The 19,844-nt window shown below is 42.6% G+C and overlaps 1 protein-coding gene across 7 annotated transcripts in view; it reads left to right on the top strand.

Annotated features, from left to right (window-relative positions):
• The window catches only part of MTUS1 (microtubule associated scaffold protein 1), a 126,003-nt gene that overhangs the window by 370 nt on the left and 105,789 nt on the right, over window positions 1-19,844 (top strand). For 3 of the 7 annotated variants that reach the window (XM_060278833.1, XM_035112825.2, XM_060278834.1), the window contains exon 1: window positions 7-140. The exons of 1 other annotated variant lie outside the window; for it this stretch is intronic. The gene's annotated coding sequence lies outside the window, so the exon portion shown is untranslated. 3 more of the 7 variants (XM_035112824.2, XM_060278832.1, XM_035112826.2) reach the window with 3 other exon arrangements.

The raw sequence follows: 19,844 nt of genomic DNA, 5'->3' as shown, positions 1-19,844 counted from the left end.
GGGGGGGGGGGGGAAGGAGAAGAAGAAAAAAAGAAGAGCGCGAGAAACCCAGGGACGAGGAGTGCGCGCACAGACACACTCACATATCCAGCAGCTGCCTAAGGCGCGCGAGGCGAAGCGTCTCGCCGCCTCTGCGGAAGGTAATAAAGCGCCACTGCAGGGCTGCTGCGCTTCGGCAGGAAGCTCGGCGAGGTGAGGGGGGCGAGGGGACGGCGGAGGAAAAGGGAAAACTGAACGCCGCTCGTCGCTTTTGCCCTCCGGCTCCTCAAAGCTGGAAGTGTGGCGCAGCGGGTAAGCGAGAGAGAGCGGACTCTGAGCCTGAGGGGAGCCCCGAGTCCGGGGGCCGCCAGAGCCGCGGTTGGGCTTTTGTGGGGCGTGAGGCGCCGCCGCTGCACTTCGCGGGCGCCGCGGGAAAAGGTCGCGAGGGAACTTTGGGGCGCCGCAACTTCGGGTGGGTGTCCCGCGTTTCGAAAGGGCAACGGCTGTGGGGTCTGAGGCGAGATTTATAGATATATGCGTGTGGAAGAGAGTCGCTGTCAAGTTGGCGCGAGGAGCTGTGGAGAGCTTCTCCTCGTCTCCCCACTCTTCCCCCCCCCCTTCTCCGATGCCTCCCCCATTCCGGCGGGGCGCATGGCTGGGCCAATGGGGAGCGCGGGCGCAGCGGCGGGGGTCTCCCCATTGGCCGCCGGCCTTGGCCTTCCTGCGAGTTGCTGGACTCCAAGTTGCTCTTGCCCTTTCTTTCCCCCTGGCGTTTTGCTGCTGTTGGCGCCGGCTTTGGCTGGGCTCCGCCTCGGCCGCATTGGCCCGCCGGCATTCTGCGCCTTCTCTCCGCCCTGCGCCCGCGGGGGGGGGGGGAGGGAGAGACATGGCTTCACTCCCCCCTCTCTCTCCCTCCCCCGCCCCCACCCGCGCCGCCACCCGCCAGCTTTCGCTTGTGCCAGGCACTTAAGGGGAAAGTTGGCAAGGATGTCGTAGCTCAGGCCAAAGGGTTCTCTCTCCTGGCTGATCCCTGTTGCGCCTGCTCTGTGCTGCGAGCCCTTCTGCGAAGGGAACCTGGCGCGGGCTGTCGCTGATCAGATAGGGAGAAATCGCATTTGCGGACTCCAAAGAGTTTAGGCAACAGGCGTCCTCGTTTCATTGCTTGAGGGCCGGTGGAGGCGTTGCCGCAGCTGACAGTAGAAAAAGCCTATTAAGTTTTTTTCTTCTCTCGAGTTTTGTGCTTGATCTTACAGAATGTGGAAGGGATGCCTGATGCCCCTGGGTAGCTGCTGAGAGGTTTATATTTCACATTTCAGACTGGTTTAAATCTCCAGTCTGAGTGTTCCTTTAAAAGGAAAGGAAAGTGTGTTTCTTACATTTGGCACATCTGTAAAACCGATATCTAGTAGAATGTACATCTGGCTTTTTTGGGGGGGGGGGGGGAGTATCATTTGCTTTCTGTTCTGCCTTAACAATATGATACACAGATAGGTAGGCTCAAAGGTGCTTCTATTCGTTTGGAAAAAACCCTTACGTTGAACTTATTTCAAGACCTTATGGATTGTTTCACCTTCCTATCTGTAAAACAGGATTACTGGTTGGTTTGTAGAATGCTTTGAAAGGATGAATGGGACCCATTACTTTGAAACATTCTTTGTGACTCCCAGCAGCCTCAGACAGAACAAGCCAATGGCCAGGGATGGTGAGAGTTGTCATCCAGCAACACCTAGAATTTGTTATTAAGTAAAACCTTCTCACAGCCTACCAAACAACATAGCAGGATGTTAATCCCAACAGGCTTAGAATAGCATGCTATTTACGTGTGCACAACAACATTGAATGTTTGTGTCCTTAATATCATGGGTTCTGCTTTGGTTTATTTGCTTTTCTCTTTTGGTTCAGGAACTTGATCTGGACAGATTTGTGAATGTCTCTTAATGGGTCCCTAGCCATAGAAATCTCCTAAGGAAGGAACAACTGCTAAGGACCTTTAAGGCACACTGCAGTCAGAAATCTCTTTTCCTCACTCAGCCCCTCCCCTTCCCCCACAGTATTCCTGGCATCCAATTGTTCCTGTGCTGCTTCCTCTCTGCTAGGCTAATGTCTAGTGTCAGGTTTTCTCATCACAGGGAGAACCACTCTAGGGCTTGTATTGAATATCCCAGTGAAAACTACCAGGTTTATAGGCTAATCCTTATATGCTGTCTGGAGGGTGTCCAACAACAATACCTAACTCTCTGCTGTTTCTCCCCCCTGCCCCCCACCTCACTTACCTACGGTAGCAGTAGACTTCTCAAGGTCTGCTGGGCAACCAGAACTGCTGAACCCAGAGTGAAATCACCATATGTGTGTGTAACCAGCTTATTCTGCAAGCCAGGTGAAGCCTTTCATGGGAAAACCCGTGATGCTCTATTTTAATGCTTCAAACTCTGAAACCATCATTGAAGCAAGCGGTTGGAATGTCCATGCTTTATTGTTACAAGAGAAGCACTCAGATGTTTGTCTCCGTCAGACAGGCCGAACAGTGTCAAGTAGCACTCCGGCTTTTTTTCACATCCCGGAAGAAATGTCCTTTCTTTCTCCTGCGCAGACAGTTGCATTCTCAACACTGACCTCTCTTTGGTTTGCTAAGCATTCTGCACTGCTGTGACGGTTAGTATGACAGGAATAATGATTGGACTGCAGTTCCAGAAGGACAGCTAGAGGCGGGGGATCCTTTAAACTTCTCCCTTGAGGGGGAACGGCAGCTGCCCCCCTTAAACGAGAAGTGTGAGGGAGCCCGCACCTCCCCAACTTTGCAGCCCCCATCCTGCTCCTGCTGGTGTGCAAGCAGGAGCCAGATCAGGGCTCTCTCAGCTGGGGAGGGGAGCACCTTAACGGAGCCCCCACACTGCCGCTCGCTCGTGCAAGCCAGTGGCATGTCAGGGGCTTAAAAAAAACTGCTTGGCTGAGGTGAGGGCAACAGCGGCCTTCTGCTGGTATGAGGGCAGACGATGGCGGTTTCACTCAGTGGTAAATCGCTGGTGAAACTGCTTGCTGCCTTCTGAGTCCCTCTGCCTCCAGTGCCTGGCTGCAGCTTGTTTCTCCCTTGGCACTGGTAGCAGAGGGATTCAGAAGGCAGCAGTTTCACCAACGATATACCTCTGGGTGAAACTGTCATCGCGGTCTGCCCCTCATACTAGTCTTGGGCGATATATTGATACCGTATATCGCCCAGGCCTACTGAACACCCAGCCCAAACCCCCTGATGATCTCTCCCAGCGGCTTCATATAGATGTTAAGAAGCATGGGAGAGAGGACAGAGCCCTGAGGTACCCCACAAGTGAGGGCCCAGGGGTCTGAATACTGCCCTCTCAACACCACTTTCTGGACATGGCCCAGGAGGAAGGAGCGGAACCACTGTAGAACAGTGCCCCCTCAGTTCCCAACCTCTCTAGATGGTCCAGAAGGATGTCATGGTCAGTGGTGTCAGAGGCCGCTGAGAGATCCGGCAGAACTAGGAAACAACTTTCACCTCTGTCCCTAGCCCACTGGAGATCTTTGACCAGCGGATCCAAGGCAGTTTCAGTCTTATGATGAGGCCTGAACCCTGACTGGAAGGGATCCAAATGGTCCGCATCCTCCAGACATGCCTGGAATTGTTCAGTAACCAACTGCTCAATCACCTTGCCCAAAAATGGAATATTTGAGACTGGACTATAATTGGCCATAATGGCTGGGTCCAAAGATGGTTTTTTAAGAAGTGGGTTTGTGAAGACTCTGTGAGGGAAGCATTTACCACCCCACAAAGCCCATTGCCTGGCTTGCTTTTATGAGCCAGGATGGGCAAGGATCAAGGAGACAGGTGGGTGGTTTCACTCATCTAAGCAGTCTGTCCACATCATCGGAGATAACAGATTGAAATTGATCCCATACAACCTGACTAGTCAGAGCTCTATCACTCTCCCACCCCAGCCCTGCCCCTATGGTGTGGTCTACCTCCCTTTGAATCTGAGTGATTTTATCTGCGAAAACCTTTGCAAAGTCACCACAGGAGATATTTGGGTCCTCACTGGACCCTGATGGTGAAGGTGGATCTGTTAAACACTGGGCCACTTGGAAGAGTCTCCTGGAACTATTTTCCGCAGATGCAATAGAGGTGGTGAAGAAGGTCCTCTTCACTGTCGCTATCACCACTTGGTAGACTCAACATTGAGCTCTAACCTGTGTTCGGTCTGATTTGGAGTGGGTTTTCCACCACCGGTGCTCTAGCCATCTCAACAGTTGTTTTATCGCCCTTAGCTCTGGGGGAAACCACAGAGCCATCTGGGCTCCCTGCAATTGGAGAGGGCGCTTCGGAGCCAGACAGTCGATAGCCCTGGTTAGCTCTGCATTCCAGCGGACCACCAGGGGCATCAGCCCAAAGGCCACCAGAGTTAGTTTCTCAAGCTAAAACTGACACACACAGTTGGTATAATATAAACTTTTGTAATAAAGCTGTCTGAAGATCAATAGTCATCAACCTGGTTGGACATGAGATGCACCTTTTTAGTTTTTAAAGGTCTTTCTTCTCTCATCCTTTCTCACCCCTCTCTATCTTTTCTGTTGAAATTTTTTATTTGGTGCTGGAGAACCCAAACCGAAAACAGTTGGTTGGTGCCACCAACTGTGGCTGCAACCCACGAGTTGAATGCCAATGGTCTGATAAAATGTCCCCAAATAATTGCTTTGGAAGGTGAACAAGTTCATTTTTTAAAATGTCCAGTGGTCAGGACTGATGGGATTGGAAGTCCAATGACAATCTGGAGTGCAGCAGGCTCCTCATTCATGCTCAAGTGGGAAGCATGCAAAAAAGAAGCCATTGCCTTTACAGTATTTCAATTCTTGAAATTCAATTCAAGAATTATTTTGTAGTGTGTAATGTGACATTTTCATGTCAAAATGGTTGATGTTGGCATTGCACCGATAATTTTAACCTCGGTAGTTGAAGGTAAAAGTACCAAGGGGCATGGTGAAGAAGAGGTTGTAATTGGAGGAGTCATTCATAGTTATTTTTTTTGTCCATCTTGTCGGTAGCTGCCGGTCCAGGTACTGTACTTATTCTCAGAGTAATCTGTTATTAGTTACTTACTGTGGCCTTTAGCTTATTATTCAGAACACCCAGGACGGGTGTTTTCTTGTGGGAATACTTGGCCAAACAATGAAATGTTTTGTTTTGTATGTGTTTACTGTGTGAACTAAACATCAAACCTTAGGTGTCTTGTGTTTTCTTCAACAAGAGCAGGCATCATTTGGGCTGCTTAGTTGCCTCTTTTCTAAAAGTGGATATAATTGGAAAAAATAATTATTACTTTGCAGAAAACAATTACTGCATTGGACAAAATGTTGGTTAGGTGTAGGAATCCTTGTCTTTCTCAATCCTTCCCCCCCCCCCCCGCCCTCTTTTTGTGGTATTTGACTTCCTCTCAGTCAGGGACCGTAACCTTGACCTGAGAGAAACCTCCATCAAAACATAACTGGATTAGCCACACAGTTTAAAAAAGCCTGCCTCTCTCTTTTTTAATGCAGAGAATTTACATGTTGTGACTTGCTAGTTACTATAATGTGTTTTGTGACTACCCAGATTTCCAATAAAGATGGGGAACAGTAGAGTGTTTAGTTTCTTTTAAGAGCATGGGTGTCATTTTGAGGCATGCAGAGATCTGCTGGAGTCTTGCATTAACTAAATCTCACAGTGGTGGATGATGTATCAAGACAGGAGTGGGGCTCCCAAGAGCACACCTGCATGTGTCAAAGTTGTGAAGAAGTCTTGGCTATTATTTATTCTAATTTCCAATAGTGTGGTAACACTAGTCTGTGAAACAACAACAACAACAAGTCGTAGAAAATGTTGGATGTTTGTTTGACGGATTCCTTTGTAATAAAGGAAGAAAATCAGTGGTATGAACATGGAAGTTTAAATACTGCAATTCAAAACACACGTATAATTAAGTATCACGCCTCTCAACTTGTGATGTGGTTAAGCTCTTCTAGCTTTGGAAAGATGCTCAGTAGTTTCAAATGCTTATACTTTTGTTTCTATTTATACAAAACACTGCTGGCAAAAAGAGGGGGACTGGAAAGTTGAAATCTGACACCGTTGTGCTGTGGTCAAGGAAAGGTGGTGTGTGAATGATTTCTTGAGGCTCATTTAAAAATGAAAGGATTTTTAAAAATGCTTTTTGAAACAAAGCATGCCCCAAGCAATCAATGGCCCACTAAAGAAATGTACAGGACAAACTCGACTGCTTGGAATGAGCTGATGAAATCCCTAAGTGCTTTGCTTCAGTATGCTGGCATATAAAGTGCCACTGGGTTAAACGTTTTCCAGGCATCACTTGTAAAGTTTTTTTTGTGTGTGTGGGGGGGAATCAGGTTACATTGTAACAGATGTTTAATAAACCTTCATTGCAGAATGTATGCACCAATGAACAGATTGTGTTAAGGTAGGAAAAATATGAATATCTCTCTCTCTCTCTCTCTCTCTCAATAGTTTTATTTGCTATTTGTATGGGAAACCTATAGTCAAGTTTAAGTCTTACAGAACATTTCCTTTCCTTTCTTGCCTTAAAAAATGAAAGTTAATTGGTGAGCTGCCTGTGAGACTGCAAGCCTAAGCATGTTTGCTTGGAAATGAACCCCATTGAAAGCACTGGGACTTGGTTTTGACTAAGCAAGTTTCTTCTGCATTTGGCATAAAGAAACAACTGAAGTATTTGCATGATGAGGTATGTGCCTTTTTGATTGAACCTATGAATATGTAAAGTTAGTTGATGATGATGGATGCATTCCAGGGGTTTGGAAGCTACATTTCTACAATGAGTAGGTTTAAAAAAAACCTAAATTTTCTGCTTCAGTTGTAGTGTGTGATCTGTTCAACTACAGTAATCAGTTGTAACTGGTTGAGTACAAGGTGTGGGTTTGGGAGATTTTTTTTTTTCAAAAGCCGAGGTATAGTAGAAAAGCCTTTGACTGTGTTGTGCTTTAATGACTGTGGAGCTTCTGGAATTGGAAATTTAACTGTACTTGTAAAATACACACACACACACACACACACACACACCGTGTTTCTCCGAAAATAAGACACTGTCTTATATTTATTTTCCTCAATATTTTCGGGGGATGTCTTATTTTTATTACGCGTCCAGCCTCGTCGCTTCCTTGGCACCCTCCAGAACTGCGCCTATCACTATGTCTTATTTTTGGGGTATGGCTTATATAGCGCAAATGCTTAGAAATCCTGCTATGGCTTATTTTATGGATATGTCTTATTTTAGGGGAAACAGGATATATATTATATAATATAATATAATATATGATATGATTAATATAATATAATATAATATAATATAATATAATATAATATAGTCTTTCAACAAATATCTCCAACTTATTGTGCAGGGCAGTTCCAAACAGGAATACAGCATTTCAGCCAGGGTGGATTTGATTTAAATCAAACTGATTTAAATCACGATTTAAATCACTAGTCAGTAAGGCTTGATTTAAATCATAGTTTTCTACATAAAGACTAATTCTTGCTGGTATAACTTTAATATGCAAGTAGATGAAGATTTTTAGAATAACAACTTTTCATATTAGTTTTTTATCCCCAGTTTAATGGGATATTCATATTTGGACAACTTTACTGTTGTACTTAGGAAGGAGAAAAAAAATCATTACCTTAATAATAACAATTTAAATAGATTTATTCAACTGAAACAATAACATTACAGCATATGTTATTTGCTTAAACAAACATCCATGTTTGTTAACTAATATGGCTAAACAAAAACAATATATATATATATTAAGAAACTTAGACTGTCAGCCCAGCCTACACATGAAAAACTTAAATACTGTTCACTCCAAAAAATCAGAAAAATATTGTTTCTATTCTATTCACTGAACTTCTTGAAACTTAGCACTGAAGGGGTTGTTTCTGTATTCATAGGTTTGTAGAACAATAGGATTAAGGTCTTTTTCTCAACTCTGTTCATGTTATAACATTTTTGCTGTGAAGAAGAGGCATGTGATCTCTGTTGAGTCAAATTCAGTTTTGAGAACTGCAAAAGTAAACCAAGCATCTGTGATAATATCTTGTAGGCAGAGAAACTGCCCAATAATCTTACAAAAACCTCTGGAAGAGCATGACATTTTGAATGGATTAATGGAATTCATTTACCCCCAAAATTAAACATATACAACCTTATTCTACATAATTAAAAAACTAATCTTTATTTCATGATGGAATAACCTTTGGATGGTAATATATTTTCCTCAAAAAGCATTTTATTAAAAAAAAATCAATTTAAATCAAAAAAATCGATTTAAATCAAAAAAATCTGATTTAAATCAAAAAAATCCGATTTTTTTGATTTTTTTAAAAAAATCATTGATTTTTATCCACCCTAATTTCAGCTTATTTGCTGCTGAACTTCAGGGTGGTATAGTAGTCACAAGCTGGGCACTTCCCCAATTCTTGGAGACTTCACAGTGAATACTTTTTAGCAAGTTGAAACTCATACTGGTGTTTCCATTTGAAACAGAGGCAGCTTTTCATAGTCAGCCCCAGAGTACTGTACTCTCATTTCCTTGGGTGCACAGGATTAGGTAGAACCAGCTAGGTAAAGAAAGCTTGCTTACCACAACTCCATGGATTTATTTCACTTGCATGAAGCTGTTGGTTAAACACAATAACCTTCATTGTGGGTTGAGGCTTTTGCCTGAATGTGTGAACTACATGTCTTGGAGTATGATGAAATATTTGTGTCGTTGGTTCGTTTACTTTAACGCATGCAATTTTCCATGATGAATATGTAGATGTGAACTCTCAGATTTTTACAGAAGAAGCTGATGTCAGTCATAATATTATGGTTAGCAGATTGCATCTTAGAGATCAATGCTTGAGGAGAGTACTGTACTAAGAAAACATTCTGACATTGAAGCTACATATTGGGTTATGCTGTTTTGTTGTAGGAAGCTGCTTCTCTGTGATGGGATAGAGTTATTGACTGCAAAACGATTGATTGAAGTTAATGGGATAATGCCACAGAAATGATTACGTATTTACCACTAGTGAAATTTCATGTTGCTAGAGTAATCTTCAAGTCATGTGGGGTGAGGAGAGATGACATGATTGGTGCGGAGGTTAACTTGGGAACTCTAGAATTCCCTTAAGGGCATTTTCTTGAGTGATGGAAAGTGTTCTCCGGGATATGGAATGGTACCAAATGTTAATGAGGGGGAAATGGCTGTCTTTTGCTTACTCAATCAATATAGGTTTGCCTTGCATTCTTGCATTGCAGACTGGGGGAATTCAAACATTGATCCGAGCATTGCTTTTAAACGTAAGGAGAGCCTGCTGCATCAGGCCAGCTTCTCATCTGGTTTTCACACTTGCCAACCAGATGCCTGTGGGGAAACCCACAAGCAGGATTTGGGTCAAGAGCATTCTCGCCTCCTGCAGTTTCCACCAACCAATATTTAGAAGCATTACTGCTGCAACTGTGGAGGCAGAGCATAGCCATTATAGCTAGCAGTCATCAATGACCCTCTCTTCCATGAATTTGTCAAATTCTCCATTAAAGCCACGTGTTCCCATTCATCCTTCATTTAAAGTCCAAGGGCTGAGAGCCAAATTGCATTACTGCTGAGAGGTATGTGTGACGGGGAGATACAGCCATTTCTATGTACATGTTGTATATTTAGGTAAGCATGTAAAATGTGCACAAGCTTCATGTTATCCTTGTAAGAACGTTAAGAGTCATGGTTTAATATATACAGAAAGTAAATTGTATAATGTAGTAACTATATCAACATCTCATTGCGCTGTTGCTTGGACTACATCTGATAACTTCTTTTTAAAATCCATGTTAGCTAATGGCAGTTCTGGGTTGCTTCCATTCAAGTGATAACATAGCAGTCAGTGACTGCTATAAGAGAGCACTATGTTTTCCCATTTATTTTCTTGTTGGGAATCACTTTTAATATAAGCAGAGTGTTTGGTACTGTTATTCCTGCTTCTTCCTAAATCTCACGCTTTGCCAAAGGAAATGAAAATGTTTTCATTTCCCAGTGCTTTTTCAGATGAGACTAGTTACTCAGAATGGTTGTAATTCTCACTTCAAGCATGCAAAGACCTCTCTTCATATCCCAGAAAAGTGCAAATTATGAGAAGAGGGCTTTTCGTCATTACTTCTTTGGTGGTCAGCAGGAAGCATACCTAGCTGTAAGTAATAATAATAATAATAATAATAATAATTAATAAATAGGGTATGGTGGTGATTATCATTCCCACCATGGAGACATAGCATGAAGACATTGACATCTCTTTGGCGATCACTCGTAGCTGAGTAAGATTGTCTTCCATAAACAAGGTTTTAACAATGAGTCCGTAAGTGACTGTGGAGGCCAATTATGGATCTACATGTCCTTCCACAGTGGGGACATTGGTTTCTGGGCAGGAGTTGATGACGGTGTGGATTTGCCAAGTGTGCCTTCCTCTTAGCATGTTTCTCCCTTGCGTCCTGTGATTGAGTGTCTTCAAAGCCCATGACACCTTTGGTAAAGGCTGTTCTCCAACTGGAGCGTTCGCAGGCCAGTGTTTCCCAGTTGTCAGTGTTTATACCCTACTACTTTTTTTTAGATTTGCCTTGAGACAGTCTTTAAACCTCTTTTGTTGATGACCAGCATTACGCTTTCCATTTTTAAGTTCGAAATAGACTAGTTGCTTTGGAAGACGATAATCAGGCACCCACACAACATGACCAGCCCAACGAAGTTGATGTTGAAGAATAATTGGTGATCTTTGCTTCTTCCAGTACACTGATATTAGTTCGCCTGTCTTCCCAAGTGATGTGTAAAAATTTTCGGAGACACTGTTGATCGAATCTTTCAAGGAGTTGGAGATGGCGTTTGTAAGTGACATACTTTAATGGGGAACAGCATGTTGAAGCTTGCAGGTTCAACCCTTAGCATCTACCACTGCAGGAGTCAGACTGTGGAAAGAGCCCTGTATGAAATCCTTGGGAAGACTGAACAACTTTGCAGAAGCAGGATTGTAACTTGATGACGGTGAAGGTATGAATGAGCCCATCAAATTGCACTTGTGGCTGGCAATACAGTGCAATCAGAGTTGTAGTTCACACTTTTAGCTGACAGTGTTTAGCTGCTGAGAAATCCAGCAATGTGTATCCATGTTAGAACCAGCCCAGAGGCCCTAACTACACCTTGCATATGCATGCATGTAACAAATGCCCAGTGGCTGCTTTCTCATTGAGAACCATCATGGTGTAGTGGTTAAGAGCGGTAGACTCGTAATCTGGTGAACTGGGTTCGTTTTCCTGCTCCTCCACATGCAGCTGCTGGGTGACCTTGGGCTAGTCACACTTCTCTGAAGTCTCTAAGCCCCACTCACCTCACAGAGTGTTTGTTGTGGGGGGGGGGGAAAGGGAAAGGAGAATGTTAGCCACTTTAAGACTCCTTAGGGTAGTGATAAAGCGGGATATCAAATCCAAACTCCTCTTCTTCATCATCAGGTGGGAGATTCGGAGCAGATAAAAGTGACACTTTATCCTTTCCCTGCACTGTGCTTCTGAACCCAAGCCACTTCCCCTGCATAGTTTCATTTTTTTTAATGGTAGCTTACTTACACACTTACTGTATTGAATAATAAACAAATCAGTTCAGAACAAGAACTTTAACCTTGGTGATAAATAGCTTTCTATTTTAAAGGGGGGGGGGCTAGGAGACAGATGCAGACAAAAAAGCATGTTAGCAGGATTCCATTTGCTTCACACACAGAAGAGCCATTCACCAAGCTCTTTAGTCTTCCCAACCGGAGGAGCTGTACATGTCCCTAACTAACATATTCCTCTTGTCTCTACTCCTTTTCCCTTCATTTCCTGACAGAAACCCCCATTGCATTAGAAGAAGGAACTAAGACCAGAGCTGTAGCAATGGGGAGGGCTAGGCAGGTTTTTTGCCCTGGATGAAGCCTCCAGAGGGGTGCCACTGAGGCTCCCAACCCGTGTGTGTGTGTGTGTGTACACAAATGCATGTGGGGGGGGGGCAGCAGCGTAGCTAGCCACTCAAGTGCCTGGTGCAGCTGTGTGTGTGTGTCCTGCAACTGGGGGGCGGGGCGAGCCAAGCCTCTCTACCACTTGGTGCCTCTCTGCTGCCTCCCCCTCAGCTGTAGGGCAGCTGAGGGAGAGGCAGAGTAGGCAGAGGCAAGTCCCACGCTGCCGTTTCAGGCAGCGCGGAACCTGCAGGCACCTAAGCTGCCGTGTCACTCCTAAAAAGTTTTGTGAGCCCTTTAAAAAACAACAACATCATTTTGTCACCCCCTCTGTGATGACACCTGGGATGGACTGCACCCCCACACCCCCTTCCTCCATCACTGGAGGGCCCCACACTGGGTCTTTGACCCGGGTGAAAATAAGCCTAGTTTCGCCCCTAAGACTTACAGCTTCTGAACTATATAGACCACCTCCGATCTTGCATTCCAAGCTCAGTGCAAAATAAGTTGGTAAAATTATAAGGGAGGGGGCAACCTGCCCTCCATCCGTGTTGCCGCAACATTTTTGCCAAGTTTTATTCATTTTCTAAAATGTAAATAGTGAAATTCATTGTCTGAATTCTTGTGACACTTGTTGAAAAATTGTAAAAGGGAGTAAGTAATAGCCAAATATAAACTAGATGACTTTCTGTTGTTGATTTAAAAAACCATATTTCCTGTTCCTGAATTTACCATTTTTCATGCTTGTTGGCTAGTTCCCTCCTTGCTCCAAGATGAATGGTGGAATTATTCTTAATTCCTAGGGAAGGTACCCAAATTCTTGTCATTAGCTACCCCCCAGTTTCACTGTTAATACAGCACTTTCCTATACAGTGGTACCTCGGTTTATGAACACAATTGGTTCCAGAAGTCTGTTCATAAACTGAAGCGTTCATAAACTGAAGCGAACTTTCCCATTGAAAGTAATGGAAAGTGGATTAATCTGTTCCAAACGGTCCGCGGAGTAACCGTTCATAAACTGAAGCGAACTTTTCCATTGAAAGTAATGGAAAGTGGATTAATCCGTTCCAGATGGGTCCGCGAAGTACTTAAACTGAAGCGTTCATAAACTGAAACATGGGTGTAATTGGTTCCGGAAGTCTGTTCATAAACTGAAGCGTTCATAAACTGAAGCGAACTTTCCCATTAAAAGTAATGGAAAGTGAATTAATCTGTTCCAGATGGGTCCGCGGCGTTCATAAACCGAAAATTCATAAACCGAGGTGTTCATAAACCGAGGTTCCACTGTACTACTGTTTCTCCCCCCTGCCCTCAAATCTTATTCTAATTTAGGTACCATTCTATTTTAGTCAGCTGTTGTGTTGGTGCTCTTGCTCACTTTTGAATGGCTACGAAGTCTCTAAAGTGATGCCAGCTTGCTATCAACAGAGGTGAAGTGTTCGTGCAAGATTCAAGTATTCTTCTCTGAAAAAATATACTAGCTGCTTTGTGTTAATCCTGTGTGTCAACAGTTCAGTGTTTGTTGGACACGTTGGAAATGAATAAGGGTGAACAAGCTGAGGCTTGAGCTGGACAAGATGGAAGTACCGTGTGTCAGGAAGACAACTGATGAGGATGGAGTTGCACTTCCTTAAGCTAAGGACCAAGTCCATAGCTTGGGGTCCTTCTGAGCTGAACACAGGTGGTGTCTGTTGCTAGGTGTGCCTTGTACCCATCTAGGTTAGTACAACTGATATCTCCCTATCTAGACACATTGGACCTTGCCGCCGTAGCCAGGTACTGTAATGTGCTCAGGGGTGTCAACAGGACTTTCTGGGTCTAGACTGTATGTCATTTGGGTCCTCTGCCCCACTCACAAACAAGGACACAAGTTTGCATAGTTTTTATTCGCTTTTGTGGGAGGGGTGGAGCCAGGTTTTTTTCTCGCTTCTCCCCGGCCAAATGGCTTAGGTGACGCAACTTACCAGGAAATATGACACTACTAATGTGAGCTTGTTGTGTTGTTGCATTGCCCACATTACTTTCCAGCAGATGTATATTTAGAACATTAAGACAAGGGTGTCGCCCAGCAAAGTACCTTGGTTGACAAACGCCTTAGCAGTCGAACGTTTTGGCTCCCGAACGCTGTAAACCCAGAAGTGAATGTTCCGGTTTGCAAATGTTCTTTTGGAAGCTGAATGTCTGGCAGGGCTTCTGCAGCTTCCGATTGGCTGCAGGAAGCTTGTGCAGCCAATCAGAAGCCGCACCTTGGAAGTTGAACATTTTGGAAGTCGAACAGACTTCTGGAACAGATTCCATTTGGCTTCCAAGGTACGACTGTAGTTCTACATTGCCTGGAGTAGCTCAGTTGGTAGAGCACAAGACTCCTAATCTCAGAGTCATGGGTTCAAGCCCCACATGGGGCAAAGGGTTCCCACATTGCAGGGGGTTGGACTAGATGACCCTCATGGTCCCTTCCAACTCTACAGTTCTATGATTCTACTAGCACAAGGCTTTCCACTTGCTCCTCTCCCTGTGTGCCTCTGCATCCTTCCCAATTGTGTTGTGGAGGGTTAGAGGAACCCCTGAAACAGATTTAGGTAGGTGAGTGGGTTAGAGAAGAATGAATGTGAGCTCTATTGAACAACAAAAAGTCCTTGTGCTAGAGGAACTTCTTCTTTGGATAGTGCTCAATGCTTTTTTAAAATATTCACTTGTAGGCTTCCTGCATATTTAGAAAGTCTATATGAGGAGGAGAAATAGGAAACATGGGAAATGTGCAGGGAGTGCATGTCTGCTGAGCATTTTCAGTATTATGATCAGGATACTTTGTAAATATGGCCAGGATCCAAAGTAATATGAAATTAGCTGAGTGAGCCAGAGATGGCTTTAGAATTATTGACGAATAGTAGCCCTCAATTCTTTTGTATGGTGAACAATTCTGAAATTGTTCTGAGTGGAGTTCAATGAAGGAGAAAACATTCCACAGGGTTAGTGCAATATAATTGTAAACATTTTCCACTCATACATTTGTATGAAGTGTAAGTATACCCACTAGGAGTACAAATTAACATCTGGTAGGCTGCATTTCAGTACATGCCTGGTGGGTACAATTTCTTTATTTAAAAGATTTATGTCACTTTTTAGCCTCACAAGATAACTTCCATACTATATTCAAATGCAAAACAACAAATAACCAGAAAATAAAAATAGTAAAACGATCCATAATAATATTTGCTACGGGTAGTAATATTGCAACATAAAGGTAGCTGATGGCATCAACAAGGCTTAGTTGCTAATTTTGTTGCCAGAGGATCACTGCAAATGGAAACTGGTAGCTCTGTGATATCACACTGGCATTTGCTTCATTTTGAATATTGGGAAGCTAACTAAACTAAAATCAGCAGGAAGGCACGATTGCAGTCACATCGAGCTGATTTCTTAGGCTAGTATATTGATGAGAGAACACTTCTGTAGAAGGTCATTCAATAACACTGGTGTAAGTTATATTTATCACTTGTGTACAGTATAACAGACTCTGGTTAGAGTAAAGCTGCTATTAATACTAACTAGTTATTTATGTACAACATGAGGGGACAACAGTTGTAGAGAGAGGAAGCTTGTAACATCACCAGTTCTCTCCCCACCTTGAGCAAATGGAAGCTTTCCTCCCAGTACAAATTGCAGGTATGTTTCTCTCCCTCACTCCCAAATCCAGACCTACCTCCATTCCAGACTCCTGATATGGACCCTTCCTCTCTACCATGAATTTGGGAAAGAAAAAGTTTGCACTTGGCCCATAAACAATACAGATGTAATTTGGCCCTGATTTAAGAACCACTTAAGGATTTCCTTTGTCAGCATGATTGTGTAGATGTGAAACACCCCTATTAAATTGTAATAAACTAAACTGGTTGAGCAGGTTTGCTGCCATCTTCCATCTACAAAGTCCTGCTTCTAAACTTGTTGAAAGCAGCTTATCCACACGAATTGCTTTTATGAAGCATTTATTTATTTATTACAAAAATGTTGCAGTGCGATATGCTCCTTGTTGAGGATTTCAGCTGCTCATTTGAATTCTCCCCCTCCTCTGGTTTCCCAGTAGCTCTGTATCTTATCCCTACCCTTGGTTTTCATAGCCTATATTTTGTGGCCATTGAACATGGTTGGTCCTTATTTTACCTATTTGGGAGGGAGCCCCCCCTTTTCATTTTTTCTAAACTTTTTTTCTTTTTCATGTGCAAAGCTTGGGATTCTCCTGAGGCTGCTGGTATTTCCCTCTTGTGTGCAGGTGCTGTTTTGGCTATAGAAGTAATAGCACTCCCAGTCAGATGATGGGAAATAGTGGGAATAATAAATATGGATCACTAAGGCAGAAAATAAGATGAAATATCTGGCCTTTTGCGAATGTTTAAAGACGTATACAAGTATTATTCTCCTACTGGTATATATTTGAAGTACTGTATAAGGTTAAAAATTATCATAGAATTGTAGAGTTCGAAGGGACCCTGAGGATCAGTGTGCCTGCAAAGTTTGAAGAAGCCTGTTGACACACTGAGACTATTTTCCCGGTGCAAGGGTCAGCAGTTAGCAGCTCCAGGGCCAAACTTACCTATCTACCCCCCCCCAACAAAAAAACTCAGTGACAGATATATTGTTGAGTAACATGGTGGCAAAAATACTAAACACCAACCACTTGTGGGGGTGGGGCAGACACTTTTAGTCCCCATTCACTACTTGTGGTGGTCCTCAAACAAGTCAAGATGCTGAGCAAGACCATGAAAGGCAAATACTGTACCTATTCAGCTTGGCAAATGTGTCATGAAATTCTACTCAGTATTGATCGAGAGCAAGATTCCAATGTATAAGTTAGCTGAGTAACAACTTCAAAACGTTGCAGGATACAAAAAAAATAGACCAGAGGCAAATAATATTTCATCCAAAAGAGCTTCACTGCTATGGATTGTGATTGCAGGGGTAAGAGTATACAGTACTAGAGATAAATCCAAACCTGATGCTGAGATTTGTTGGTAGTTGGCAGGAGTCTTATTGTCTGTTGTGAGAAAGCAAAGCTGAAATTCTCTTACTGTACTTTACAATGTTGTTCTTTAAGTTAAGGCATTTTTATATTGAAGTCGAAGACTCTGTATCCAGATTTATTTCAAAGCAAGTGTGTTTAAGGTCACAGCTCTGGTTGGTATGTCTACAAGTTTTTTTTTTTTAATGTTGCAAGGAGAAATTGGTGTAAAATAGCATTTTCCAATAATGTGTAGTTGTAGCTTAAAACCTTGCCATTAAAGAAAAGACTGTCAACTCTTGAAAGCATTGCATCCTATCCATAATAACATGCAAAAATGGGCATGCTTCTGAAAGTGTTGTAACTCTCCTTGGATAAAACTTTATTGGTTTCCAAGGGCTGCTCTGCACCACTAAACTACTGTGTATAGTTCCCTCCTCTCTGATTCAAAGGTGGTTTTTTTTGCGAATCATGCTCCCTGTCAGTTGCTAAGCAACATGGAATGCTAATACCCTATAGCTCCTCCCACAGCTGAATGGCTAACCAGTTGCTCACTTTCACAAGCTGTGCTTTCCTTTTGCTGTAAGTAAAGTTGTAGGGCTAGCAGGATATGTACATGCCAGCACCCTTCAAAAGCCACAAAAGGCTTGGCAAGAGCAGAGCAGTGCACTACTGGCAAACAACTAGCTCTTGATGCCTGGTTGGCAGCAAGTCCCAGGAAAATCCTTCAGCTAGGAAAAAGTTACTAAACTCTGCCCTGTCGAACTGATCTTTGAATGCAGCACTCGCATGACAGGAGTCTTTGTGAAAAGTCTGCAGTTTTCCTTTTGTCTTAATGGATGCTAGGAACTGAATATGCATACCGCCGCACAAACATGGTGAGTGCCTTACTGCATTTATTTTAGTTCATGAGGAAATGGAAGTTTATTCCAAATGCAAAAAGTTTATTTTTAAGTGCTAAAAGTCAGAATAGTTTTCTTGCGTCTGGTTCATCTTATGGGAACTTGTTTTGGCCAAGAGAATATATATATATATATTATTTTTGTGTGCACACTCGTAAAGCATCTAGTAAGTTTTATGAAAGCCAGGGTAGATTGTGTATTAAAACAAAAAAACAAAAAACCTAGCAGGCTACGGACCTTATTGGGGTTTATGACATCAAGGCACTGGGAAAATATTGATAGTGGAACCATTATAGCCTTCCATTCTTGAGAGCAAAAACATTTTAATGCAATTGAGCAGCTGAATACACGCTTGCAATGAAATAGCTAGATGGAAGTCAAATGGGGAAATAGCAAGTTAGTAAATGGAGTAAAAGATCTCTCTTAAAAAATTGCCAGGTTGGATTACAGTGGTACCTCGGTTTATGAACACAATTGGTTCCGGAAGTCTGTTCATAAACTGAAGCGTTCATAAACTGAAGCGAACTTTCCCATTGAAAGTAATGGAAAGTGGATTAATCCGTTCCAGACGGTCCGCGGAGTAACCGTTCATAAACTGAAGCGAACTTTTCCATTGAAAGTAATGGAAAGTGGATTAATCCGTTCCAGACAGGTCCGCGAAGTACTTAAACTGAAGCGTTCATAAACTGAAACATGGGTGTAATTGGTTCCGGAAGTCTGTTCATAAACTGAAGCGTTCATAAACTGAAGCGAACTTTCCCATTAAAAGTAATGGAAAGTGAATTAATCCGTTCTAGATGGGTCCGCGGTGTTCATAAACCGAAAATTCATAAACCGAGGTGTTCATAAACCGAGGTTCCACTGTATAGGCATTTTGATCTGTGTTCTGCTTTCTAACCGCAAGTGAAACGATGTGGTTTTACATGCCAGATGAATGTAAACACTACTGTCACAACTACTACTAGGAATTCAAGTGCTTAACTGTGTCAAGGATGCTTCTTGCTTGCCAAAGTAGAAAAGGGGGAAGGGTTTGTGTTTGTGCCTGTGACTTTTGCTTGACTGGAATGTAGCCTAGTATACAAAGGTAAGAGGCACACCTACCGTTCTGCCATTTTTTGGGCTCTGGCCCCACCCACCCCTAACATGTGCCCCCCCCCGGAAGTTGCCTATGAGGGAATGTGTCCATTGGACTAAAGAAGGTTCTCCACCCACACTTCAAACTTCAGGTAAACTAAACTATGGTTTCAGTGTGCATGTGTGACAAACTAGTGCACCCTGCTGTAGTGATGTTAAATTCTCGAGAATAATCTTTTGGAGAATATTCTCGAGAATATTCTTGATTAATGAGAATATTAGAGAATTTTCATTTAAAATAGAATATTCATTTTAATGCATTGAAAATGATAAAATTAGTTAATATACATGTTTAATATACATGGGTAAACTTGTTCAGAGGGCAACCAAAAACTAAATAAAAATATAGAAACATTAACTGTTTAAATCAAGACCACCTCACATGCTGTTACACATAATTGTATAGGCCTAGGTACTTTAAGTGTATAAAGCATTACAACTACTTTCTGTAAAAAAATTCACACTGTATGGCTAAGGGTATAGAATTGCTTAAAAAAAAGGTCACAACAAAATAGAAAAAAGGCTATTACATATACCGGTAGTTGAAATACATACAAATTCAAATGTTCATCAAATTAAATGAATTGCATTTTTTTTAACAATGTTTTCTGTAGCTCACATTTCAGAACTGTCAATGGTGAATGACACAATGCCCAGTATTGTACTGTAACTGGATAAAATAAAATAAAATAATTACTTACTTACACTGGCAGTATCACAGCTTGACTTACTATTTACTAGATTTTTAAAATGTAGGTTGTAAAACTGGTTCTTACATTAGAATTTACATTGTGGAGAA

The sequence above is a fragment of the Zootoca vivipara genome, chromosome 9 (assembly GCF_963506605.1).
Source record: "Zootoca vivipara chromosome 9, rZooViv1.1, whole genome shotgun sequence".
Classification (NCBI taxonomy): Eukaryota; Metazoa; Chordata; class Lepidosauria; order Squamata; family Lacertidae; genus Zootoca; species Zootoca vivipara.
Note: the sequence above shows the minus strand (reverse complement) of the source record. Positions and strands in the feature narration are given on the sequence as shown.